General features: G+C 32.5%; 1 long non-coding RNA gene across 2 annotated transcripts; it reads left to right on the forward strand.

Moving 5' to 3' along the window:
• The first annotated feature begins 4,066 nt into the window (after positions 1-4,066).
• Positions 4,067-7,737, forward strand: LOC141607331 (uncharacterized). 2 transcript variants are annotated; one of them, XR_012526908.1, is made up of 7 exons: positions 4,067-4,348; positions 4,472-4,540; positions 4,901-4,991; positions 5,529-5,557; positions 6,450-6,637; positions 6,824-6,857; positions 7,484-7,737. It is a non-coding gene; the product is annotated as an uncharacterized LOC141607331 (long non-coding RNA). The 2 variants fall into 2 exon arrangements; XR_012526907.1 differs by lacking the exon at positions 6,824-6,857 and having other exon boundaries at positions 4,072-4,348.
• The last annotated feature ends 3,723 nt before the right edge of the window (positions 7,738-11,460 follow it).

An 11,460-nucleotide genomic window follows, 5' to 3' on the forward strand; every position in this document is an offset into this window, starting at 1 on the left:
CAAACGACAGTAATGTCAAACTCTAGTTAGCCAATCATTACCGATTAATGATGATCAGTTGACTATATAATGAATCATCCCTTATGTATTCTTAATATGAGATTTAAACATGTGATCGCACGATTGTTGAGGACACATACTCCAACAATCTCCCACTTGTCCGAGACAATTGTGCGTCACCAATTCTCTTGTCCTATTGTAATCTCCCACTCAATGCAAGGCGTCTCACATGTCGTACTTGTATTTGATCATATCTTGAGCGGTTTCCTCGATCTGGAGTGTAACTGTCTGACTGGAATTATCTACCGTAGATACCTTCCGAGCGTGGCCACGCATTTCTAGTTCACTACTCCTCGAGTGGCCTTGAGATTTCAATTAACCCTGACAAGGGGGTGGACAATTCCTATCACACTATTCCTTTCGTTTAGCCACAATTCATCTTAACCCAAAATATATACCCATTTGACCTCATTTACGACAATCGTAGAGCATAAATCAAAGCTAATCAGAAATTTGTGCCAACTTGGGCGAATAGTCTCTAGTCAAAAGAATTGACTCATAAGAATACTATAACAGCTCTTGCCACGACCAAGCTTTATGAATTACCAGAACTCTATAAGCGGTCACTGCCTGACAGAGTGTCCCATACAATCTGCCTATGTGATCGACTAGTCATCCCATATGACTCTATGACACTTGAACTTGCCGTCAATCGCATCATACTCCAGTCACTTCGAGACGTCACCACTTCTAAGTGACTAGGGGTGAGTACTATGTCAATCCAGTTCACTTTAATGGGGTTCAATTTGTCTCTACAACCCATTTGGATTTAACAAAGCAATAAATGAGTTTAAAGAAACTCAAACGATAAATGCGATTATCATATATGAATAGTCAATACCCTATTACTACTTCATATCATATAATCTATAGTGTACCTTTTACACTAGTTGAAATGCAATAAAATCTTGGCAAGTGGATATACCATGTATCCATATATTCCAACTTTATTAATTGCTATTTCCTTCTATTCAATGTCATCTCTAATGACATGAATTTATCTAAGTATATGTCTAGACTTTTTACTAGACCTGGGCTCTTTAACTTGAAAGATGCTCCCACTGTTATCACATAACTTGTGATAAAGTCTTTGGTAGAGGAATCTACTCTCATTCCCTATGTTGACCATTTTATCACAATTCACTTAGATTCCTTTTGTAGAATTTGCAATGTACAAAACTAAAACACTTCTCTAGTTTCTTACTCCATAGTCAATAAAATCAGCCTAGGATTTCTACAAATCCTTCTCGGGTTGGAAACTAAAGTTTGTGTAACCCTTTAACACATAACTTAGTTTATCATTCAAATAATTGAACAAATCCTCAATTGTTCTTTAAAGCTTTCACAAGACCATCTTATGAATTTACTTGTTATTGACTTATTATGCTCCTAGCATATACTTCATCACGGCGTGTGTGTCTGTTGGCATACATGATCATTCTAATGGCGGAAACATTAGTAAATGATTTCATGTGATCAACAACTTAATAGGTTCAGTGAATGACCATGACTCCATCATAGTAATTCCACTTTCATCACCATGAATAACCTATTCAACCTTGTTGATTTTAAACATATTTGAAAGATCTTATCATCATAAGACACTTAACTCTATGCCAATATTCTCTCACATAGATTCAGAAATCTTAGAATATATCGCACTTTTTCCTAGTCTCCCAATCACTCTTTCACAGAAGAGAGCATTGGTACATTATTCTCAATATGTAATATGTCTTCAATATATAAGACATGGAAAAATAATTCTTGCTCCCACTTAACTTCATGTATAATCATGATTCTTCAATCATGTGAATGATACCATTCTCGATTATCACATGAACGAAAAGTATAATCCTTTAATGCTTGCTTAAGACCATTCTAGGATCACTTAAGAAAGCTATGCTTAATATGTTAGGATTCTTAGATCTTCATCTAAGATTTTGTGTTCCACACATTCCTTTTCTAAATTCCTATTTTAGAAAAGCGAATCTTTATAATCATTTGCCATTCTTCATTAAAATGAATTGTAGCAATTCCTAACATGATTTATCTTGATCAACATCTTCATGTCGATCTATGCCCTTATTTACTCTAAAGCTCTATTCACTTTAAGGAGACCCTCGCCTTTAAGTAAATCAACTCTTTGAGTAACAATTTTTGGATTGTAATGTTATGGCTCGTATGTAACAAAGTCGATTTGGAATAATACCATTACTTTCGCAAAGCAACATTTTAACAACAATACATGTGTGCTAAACTCCCACTGAGCTATACTCCCACTCTATCTTTATAGATTATAGTTCCATCACTTTCACAAAGTAACACATTAACTATAAGACATGTTTGTGACGATCTAATCTACTCCCACTCTATCTCTTAGAAATACCTCTATCTTCTTAAGAGATAGCTTTGTGAGTTACAAACATATATATGGTGGAGTATTAGAAGTTTCTTTAGACTGACGTATTAGCTTATAAAAGACCATCTCTATAATGGCAGCTTGATTGATATAATATGCAAGTCTTATCCATGTCATCTGTTAAATAGACTCTCTATTTTAGGTATCTCCAGGTTGACCCTCCAGATTAAAAATAAAATCCCCAAAAGTTTGTTCAACAACTCAATTTGACTCATGTTAGTTTGATCTTATGGGTAGTGACACAAGGTCATAATCCATATATAATAAATCAAATTCATTACTTAGATCTTTGCCACCACTATCGGATCGTAATGCTTTAATTCCTTTTGTACAATTGGTTCTCTACTTCATTTTAGAAATTCTTTAAATTTCTCAAAAGCTTCACTTAATATTTGATCAAGTAAATATACCCATATCTACTTAAATCATCGGTATTAGTGACGAAGTGGTCATAATTTCCCCTTGCGGTGATGTTCTTTGGACCACATACATCGGCATGTATTTGTCCTAACTAATCACTTGCCCGTGTTCCTTTACAACTAAAGGGAGTACAAATCATTTTGGGAAGGAGACAAGATTTGCATATTCCATATGATTGAAAAATCAAATGGTTCAATAAATCTAGTCCACACTAGCCTTTTAATGCGTTTCTCATTTATGTAACCTAATCGAAAAAGGCCAAATTCACAAATAATTTGAATCACTTGATATGAGTCTTTTGTATTGTATGTTATAGATATATTTAGTTGAGTTGGAAGTGTCCAAAACATGAATACCATTGATAGAAGTGGCTTGGCTCACAGCCAAGTCATATTCAACAATTGTTTTTGATCGCAAAAGAAAGGAAAAATCCTTCTATGTCTAACATAGAAATGATAATAATGCTTTTAGACAAAATGGGTACATAATAACAATTATGTAGATTACAACTCAAAGCTGTTAGCTAAAACAAGTACATAAATCCCTCTTGAACTGGCGGCTACCCTAGCTCCATTTCCTTATCGGAGATCTACATCACCCTTGTTTAGCTTTTACACATTTCCAAGTCCCACTTGGAGTGATAAGTCCAACATTGATATCTTCCAAATACTTGGGGCAATTACGCTTCCAATGGCTCATGACATTACAATAATGACATTCGTCGTCGGATTTGGCACCCTTCTTGGTTTTGGTTGTGGTAGTCTCACTATCAACTTCCGATTCACAATCGGATTTGGGCTTCTTACCCTTGTTTGCTTTTCCTTTATTAATACTATTACCCTTTTCGGTTGCAAGGACACTCTTGCTAGAACTCCCACTCTATTTGACGTTTCTCCTCGCTTCATCAAACAAGGATTCCTTGGAATTTTGTGAGATTATCCTCATATGATTCTCTTACCAAGGATGTGGTGGGCATGAGTATGGGAGTGTCAGGTGTAGAAGTAGTAAAACGACAAAGATTTTCATCCTCACCAATGCCAAAGCGTGGTTCTCTAATCGGGTCATCGTCATACGAGGAGCATTTTTCATTGAATGATTGGAGCCATGAATTAATCACTACTACAATTCCCTTACTTTCCCGACGCTTTGTGGTTGACGCTTTTATAGGCGTCGACCCATTTTTTCAACCCATATCCATTTTATTAATATAATATTCATTTTTAATTAAAAACCACCCCCCTCTACAAAAATTTCATTTCTCGCGCTCTTCAATTCCCCCAAAAAAATCAAACTGCCTCACGTTGATCTTCTCACTTGCTGACCTAATTCATTTTGTGCCCCTCTAAGTCCTAATTTAAAAAATCATTTCACTTGCTGACCTGATTCAACGCTTTCAATTGCTATTCAATCGTCATATTGCTCATCTCTCTCGATTGCAAATCTTCACGTGTATGTAATTTCTACTTAATTTGTGATTTAGAGTTCAATTATTGCTTTAGTTGAATAAATCGTCTTACAAAATTTCAAAATTGATTACAAATGCAAACCCTAATTCGGGTTGTTCGATCGCAGTGCGGAATTAGGTCGGAGATTGTATCTTCTGAGTTTCGTTGCTTCAATTCTTTGCCCTCCGTTGTTTCGGTATTTGCATTTCTTTCTACTAACGTTTCTTTTTGTTTGTTGGATGAATTCAACGTTATTGGTCATTAGTCAATGTGCGTTTGAAATTAATTTATGAGTTGCGTAAATAGTTGCTTTTTCTTCGGTTTTGGCCTAGCATCATGAATCCCACTTTTCCATATGAGTTATATTGAAGTAGACATTTGCCAGAACGATGAATTGGTATTACATATAGTGCTGTTTTCAATTGTCAACGATATCAATTGATTTCCTATTTATGAATAAGAATTCCTGGCATCAACTTAGACAAATCGCTTAATTGTCTTTGCGTGCTACATCGTTAATGTATTTGGTCTTTTATTTTTTTTGGTTGTTTTCTAGGGGTGACTGGAAGACTTTAGAGCTGAAAGAATACAACTTCAATGCTAAAGGTTTACCTTCTGATTGTGGTCATTTGCATCAGTTACTCATGGTTAGTTTATTTTGTTCCTTTCACCCCAAACTCTTCTCGATATAAAGTTGTTTCGTTACATGATTGGGGGTGTTAGCTTGGTTCAAATATGTGAAAATTTGAAAGAAACTTGGTTCATTTTGTTGCTGGCTGTGTCGATAGCATGGTTGGTCAAGGTTGATCATTTATATGAAACTATGCTTTAGTTTTTACGCACAGATCACCTCCTAATCGTTTAGGTAGAGTACAAAATGGTAAGATGTATGGAAAAAAATAAACTTAATCTCTTTGTTCCATGTGTTGTATATCATTGATTTGGATTTTATTATAGTTATCATGTTGATGACATTAGTTTTTGTTTTTTTATGCAATTGGAGCCTTGCAAATGTTGACATATGCATGCGGCTGGATATAAATTGATTAGTTGTCATCTCCTATATGATTGTTTAAGATTTGATGAGTTAGATATTTCTTAATGGGTCTCTTTTAAATTTATAACGTATACTCATCCAATCAGTATAAATTACTAATTTTAATCTTTACTATGCACCTAAACAGATTAATGGAGGGCTCACACTGCTTTAAAAGTACGTGGTTTGATCTATTTAGCGTTTCCTTAACTAATATTTGTGTTTGTATTTACATTGAATATGTGCTTGTATCTGCACTGGTTAGCTAGTTGGCTTCTCCTTTATCTGGTCGTTTCACTTACGCTATTTTTGTTTATTTCAGAAAGTGTTTTAAAAGATGATGATGATTATGTTCCTATTGAAATGGTTAAGCTATAGTGTTGCTTTGCCGAAAATCAACGAATACATATCTTAGCTTAATAAGTGTTGTTTTCTCGCATGTCCATATCATCTATATAGTTTTACTTTAGGCATTGAACTTACTGCCTACAAAATATTTCTCCTTTCCTTATGGGCTAAGATAGCGTATGCTTTTAGGTACAAATAGGTGAGGAGCAAGTTAGTCTTATAATTGAACTTTACTCAAATAGGATATACTGTAAATGAAGTTATGATGACTCTCTATGTACAATGGTGCTTAATTTTATAATAATATTGTTCATTCTTACAAAAAAAAAAAATATGAACGCGTCATCAGTTATTCTGTTACAATTTTCACCAAGCTGGTGAATATGCGCTTGAATCTTAACTCTTGTTACAAGCACTTAGTTGGCTGTTCAATGAGTATAAATTCTAGAGGTTAGTAGACGTATACTAATGTTACCCGATGCCCTTAATGCTATACGTATACGTGACATTCGTTAAAATGAATTGACATTGGTGGTTTTGTACTTCTGTACATGGGAGCAAGGAATAGATGCCAGGTTACATAAACATTAAGCATATGCCCCCTAAACTCATGTTCAATATCATATACATTCCCATGTAAGGTTAATGTTGGTAGATTAATTGGAATATAAATACTTCTCTAACATTTTGCCTTTTTTCGTGCTTCTCAACTGGAATGTAGGAATGAATATTGGTATGCTATGTACAATTGGTACGGAATGTTACCGTTCCGACTTCCGAGGACTATTGATGATATAACAACCACCACCACCACTACTACTACTACATATCGCTGGTACAACCGCAGTTTTTGAATTAGTTCAATGACCAAAGACTTGGGATTTCTTTAGCCTAATCCTGATTTCTTCGGTGAGTTCACTCATTGTCTTGGGTGTTTATTTTGTTACTTGGAACATATTGATCAAAATGAGTAAACAAAGTTATTTCTTACATGAATTTGTTGGATGATAAACATTTTGACGAATATTTTGATCATTTAATGAACATTTGATGAACTGACATTATTACGGTGTCGTTTAACTTTGACTTGCTCAGATATTCATGGAACTTTGTTGGAGATTGTTATTGTGTAAGTGTTGATATCTGATTTTGGTTTCTTAGTTTCGTATTATTGAACTGTGTAATTGCTAATTTTTCTTATTATGTGATAATAAAGGGGTTTTAGCGTGTGGAGAATTGAGCATACTTAAATTGAGGCCTAGTGTCATCTTTATGTTCCTCTTTATTTCTTCCCTGCGTTTCTCGTATCTAGCTTTTCTTTACTTTAGATTTTTTTTTACAAAATTAAACGTGGGAGAATTTGAGGCTGTTTACTTCCTTCATGTACTGCATTATATGTTCCTAAGTTAATTACTAGATGATTTTGCTTGGTTGTTTTGCCGTCATTTTAATTTACCTTATACCTTTTGAAACAACTGTTTTTTGGTGTCATTTGCTTGGATGTTTGAAACCTGAAATGGGGTCACAATATGCTGCATATGAGTATGAATACTCATATTGAGATTGTTACATTTATTCTCCAAGTTTATTGTATTTGGTCCCTGTAGATATGATATACATCTTATCTCATCCTTTCCTTCTCTATCTATTTTCCTCTTTGTTTCTGATCAAGTGGAACATAAGTTGTGATTATGTATAAAATGTAGAGTGAATAAGGAATGGTTACTAATAATGGAAGTATTGATGATTTGGCAGGAAGGATGAGATGGATGCAGTCATGCTGTGGGAGGGTTGGATTAGAATTGAAGAGTAGATGGACATATTTTCCAGATTGTTCAACAAAATGTATTTTTGTTGTAGATGGATGTATATTTGATTTTAGTGTGATAGAAAATATTTCAACTCTGGATGAGTTCCTTTTTATGGAGTTTTTTTTCAACAAACATTGTACGTTACTTTATAGTTGTATATTGGATATTTATATGAAATTACTCCATTACTTGCACCGACATATCAGAGTTCCGTCTCAATTATTGTATTCTATACACTCTTTATGATGTCATCTAGTAATCTATATGATTTAATTCAATCATAGTGACGAAAATAATAGTCATAGTGAATTTTTTTAGAGACGAAAAAAGCGTCGAGAAATTCCACTTTCTGACGCAAATAAGTGCAGAGAACCTCTGACGCTAAAAAGCGTCGCTGCTTGTGACACAAAAAAGCGTCAAAAAGGTTGACGCTAAAAAGCGTCAAAAAATCCTGACGCCCCAAAAAACCACGCTTTTAAAAGCGTCGAGAAATAAAATGGCGACACTTTTAACCATCGAGAATACCCTAAAAAAGCGTCGAGAAAGCAAGGGATTTGTTGTAGTGAATGGTGATCGATGTAGGATTATTAGATGAATCCATTGCAAATAAATAACTACAAAAACGAAAATGAAGGAAATAATAAACATCTATCATTTTAATAATACTTGTAAACAAGTATTGCATTTATATAGTGACCTCTACCCATCTATTATAAATGATTCCGAGATCCAAATTCATATTAATTCGAGCACGGTGAGCCGATTCATCCCTTATCAATATAATTCGGTGGATTAACCTCTTAATCGATTCTACTTCTAGAACTCTCGGTCGATAAAAATTACTTTAATATTTATCTTTAGCCCGGAACACATACGATCACGGTCACGAATACTTCCGTTGAGCTCAATCCAAATTTCGATGTAATAACATTTTATTACCCACTTACTCAACGTAACAAGTTTAGTACCCCGGTGAGCCGAGCCTACTTCCTCATGAAATTGGGACTCATGGTTTGTACTATTTGGTAAGGCTAATTCTCAATTATTATTTAGTGAGATGTATTGTCAATTTATTATCTATCACGTTTTATATATGTGAACTAAAGCGGTGAATTACGATAATTATAATTGACACGGGATGACTCGATATGATGTGCATGTGTTGTTGTGGCGATTTGGCAATGCATGCAACATATTAGAAGAAATGCAAAGCAATAATAAAAATTCCTAGTATGGCTTTCCTAAAATAGGAAATCAAATAATCTATTACATATTTGGAAACCAACTCCTTTGGTCCCTTAAATCTTCAAGTGGCATGCCTCCCAAGAACACCGTCTTTGTCGGAACGCCTTTCCGAATGGCACCATCTTGAAGAAGCTCCATAATTACAAATAATAATAAAAATACAAAGCTATTCCTATTATACATTTCTAATATGAAAAACTAGTAAAAATAAAAGTGATACGAGATCACATTAAATTACAAGATTAAAACTAAGGCCATCGATTAAAACTACGTAATTAAAACTAAGGCCATACTAAGATAAAATTACGTAATTCAAAATTATATAAATAAGAGACATTCAACAATTCAAATATGCAGCATTATAATATGTATCTATCATGCCAAATTATGTGCCAAATCGCCCTATTTAACTTATATCGTATATATAACCCGGTTTTATGGAAATGCGTGATAATAACTTCTTAAAATCACATATTAACACTTAAATCACATTTAAGCTCAAGTTAATTATCCTAACACTCTTAGGACTCAAAAATTAGTCATCACTCGATTTTTGACAATAATTCAACTTGATTTAATTTTATGCTCATTTTTTACCTTAAAATCATAACATTTATGAAATAAATCCAAATTAAATTACAATAATTTCAAAGTTTAAATTTTAAATTTTTGGACATTTTGGAATATTTTCATGACACTCATAATATAAAAAATCATGGTTAAAATTTTCGAATTAATTTTGAGAAAATATAGTTGCAATTTATCGGTTTTATCTCATAAAACATCTAAAGTATCCAAAAATTAATCCAATAAATTTTACAACTTTAGATCTTATAAGTGGGATATTTATGCAACCTAAAATAATTTTCTCATACCATGTAATTCGTTTTAGCAATTTATGCTAAAATAGTCACTATTTATGGCATTTTTACACTAGAAATTCATAACTCATGCAAAATAAATTCATTTCATCTCAACATTTACATACAATTTTTAAATAATGCATGTGACAACATACCAAAATCTCATGGTCTGGTTCGAAGTTTAACTATTTTTAACTATTTTACCTCTTTTAATCCATTTTTATCTCATAAAAATCATAAATCATGCAATATTAATCAAATTAATACGATATTTTACACACAACTTGGAAAATATGCATGTGAGGTCATATAAAAATTTTAAGGTCAGAGAGTAAGTGTAACCATTTTTAGCCATTTAACCTCCATTTATGCCATTTTATCACATAAAAATCATAAATCATGAAATATTAATCACATTAATATGATATTTTATATACAATACATAAAATATTCATGTGAGGTCATACTAAAATATCACGGCCAGTAGTAAAGGTTAACTTATTTTAGTGAATAAAAGTTCATTTTACTCATAAAAATGTAATTATTTCACTAAAAATGAACACTAAATTACCATAAATCATAAAAATGACATAAAACCATTTTAGGACCAGAATATATAAAATGCGTCATGGTTTCATGATTTAATCTTATAAATCACAAATTTTTAGTTTTATATGTTAACATTTTAACTCGGAAAAACAATAACCGATTATGCATGCAACATCCTATGCTCTGATACCACTTATTAGGTTCATATACCTCTTATTAGACTCCTCTAATAGTGAACTAATTAACTTCTTAATTATTTATTCTTTAGATCTAGTGCATGCATAACAAAATAAGAGATTTATAAGGAAAAACAATGTTCCTTACATTGTGATATGGCTCAAATTAAGGGCACAAATAAGGTCACCTTCCTTATTTGTTATTGAGCTACAATATGATGGATGATCCTCCAAAATCTCAATGTAGAGATTCTCCTTTGATTGTACCCAAGACTTATCTCATAAACTAGTATACTAATTAACTAGATTAATACACTAGTACCCTTAAAATTAATTCTAATAATATACTTATTACTACACTAGTAATCCTATATTGTGTTTAGAATTTATGGAGATACTAAGACATTTTAGAGAGTAGTAAAAAGTTTGCATGCAAGAATGAATAATGGTAGTGTAGTGTTGGTAATAAGAGAACAAAACTCTCTTAAAAGAGAGTAGAGAAACCGGTGGAGGCAAGGAAAAAGAGCCAAAATTGGAATCTTGCTTTTCACTTTTTCTCTTCACAACACAATAGGTATGTAAGCTAGTATGCACTAGCTATGATGACATCTATTTTGCTTAATAAAATAACACCATACTCACACCCTATACCATCCAATTTTTCGGTCCATTTAACATAAAATGGACTACCATTTTATTTTGTCAATTTATCATTTGTCACATAATATGTCACATGTAGTAAGTTACATGTTATTAATTCATTTAATGCATATTTATCAAATAAATATCATTTTATAAATTAATTAGATTACATACAACAATTGACTAGTGATACTTGATCACATAAATAAAATGGGTCATATAATTATAATTCACAACATCTTGTAATTATAATTAACCATTCAAACTCATCTCTATTGTTTCACAAACAATAAACAATTTTAGTAATTAAGTATTTCAATTACTAAAATAAATCTTATTTAGTCCCATTACAATAAGATATAAATAATCTCTCTCACAATTGAACTGTTCAATTTTAAGGAATTGATTAACTTGTATCATCATACAATTAATCAATTTGTCCATTA

Source organism: Silene latifolia, chromosome 1 (genome assembly GCF_048544455.1).
Source record: "Silene latifolia isolate original U9 population chromosome 1, ASM4854445v1, whole genome shotgun sequence".
NCBI classification, from domain to species: Eukaryota; Viridiplantae; Streptophyta; class Magnoliopsida; order Caryophyllales; family Caryophyllaceae; genus Silene; species Silene latifolia.